The following is a 1,288-nucleotide window of genomic DNA, read 5'->3' as shown; positions in this document are numbered from 1 at the left end:
TTCCCTCACACCGCTGACTTGTGCCTTGTAGATGGGACTGCGAAGAAACACTCTCCACTGGCCTGGATGAGTGGAGCTCCAACAACACTCGAGAAGCTCGACACCATATAGATTTGGGATAAGCAGTTAAAAAGGTGCTGGATTTCTCGAGTGTGTTCGAGGGTGGGGGGTCGCTACGCAATGTCCCCCCCGCTCCATGGTTTTTCAAAGGTTGTGTGTTTTGGAAAATCAAAGAGAGGTGCTGTAATGATATGACAATTCTAGTCGGTCCATTAAACGCCAAAAACATTGTCGAAATTACGTCAGTTTTCTAATGTATTTATTCATAACAAATTACTGTTTTCTTTATAAAAGCCATGATTTGTGCCTGAATTTTCTTTAGGAAAACGACCCCATTCTGTTAAAAATAAAATTAAAATCCTGCGGATATACAAAGGGCAATTGCCCAAGTTAAAGTGTCCAATCACCACGCACTTTACAGAGGCGCTGTCTTTCGGGCGAGACGGTAAACCGGGGCCCCGTCTGCCCCCTCAGGCGGACGTTAAAGATCGCACGGTCACGATTGGAGGAAGAGCATGGCGGGGGTTCTCCCCGGTGTCCTGGGGGGGGGGCCCCAAGTATTTATCCCCTCAACCAACATCACGAAAGCCAGCAGGCAACCTGGCCATTATCGCATGGCTGTTGGTGGGAGCTTGCTGTGCGCCAATTGGCCGCCGTGTTTCCCGACATTTCAACAGTGGCCGCAATTCACTGGCTGCGGAGAATGTGGCTGTCGGGAATCGGTGAACGGTGACAGCACGGAAGGCCACTTGGCCTGTCGTGCCCGTGCCAGCTCTCAGCTAGTCCCGCTCCCCCGCACCCCCGCCCATTACCCGTAGCTCTGCAAATTTCGTTTTTCCTTCACATACTTATCCCACGCCCTTTTGAAAGATAAGATCGAGTCTGCCTCCACCAGCCTTTCAGGCAATGCGTTCCAGATCCTTACCTCCCGCAAATCTCATATCCTTATCCATCTCGGCCGCGACAGCTCCAATCATCCCCCCACAGCCGCTCCTCCCAAGTGCCCAGCGCAGGACGGCTACGAAAACGCCATTTTCCTGATTGGTTCGAGCAGGCCGCGGACATTCCGGCTCCAGCGGTTTCCCGCGTCCGACGGCGCGCGTTGGCGAGCCCAGGCGCGTACAAAGTTCGGCTCGAGTTCCGCCGTCGCTGGTTATCCCGCCCACTCCCCTTCCCCCCCCCCCCCCCTCGCGCACCCCCCCCCCCCCCACTCCGTCGCCCCCGGCGA

This window comes from Pristiophorus japonicus, unplaced genomic scaffold (assembly GCF_044704955.1).
Source record: "Pristiophorus japonicus isolate sPriJap1 unplaced genomic scaffold, sPriJap1.hap1 HAP1_SCAFFOLD_118, whole genome shotgun sequence".
Classification (NCBI taxonomy): Eukaryota; Metazoa; Chordata; class Chondrichthyes; family Pristiophoridae; genus Pristiophorus; species Pristiophorus japonicus.
The sequence above is the reverse complement of the archived record's forward strand: the minus strand, read 5'-3'. Positions refer to the sequence as shown.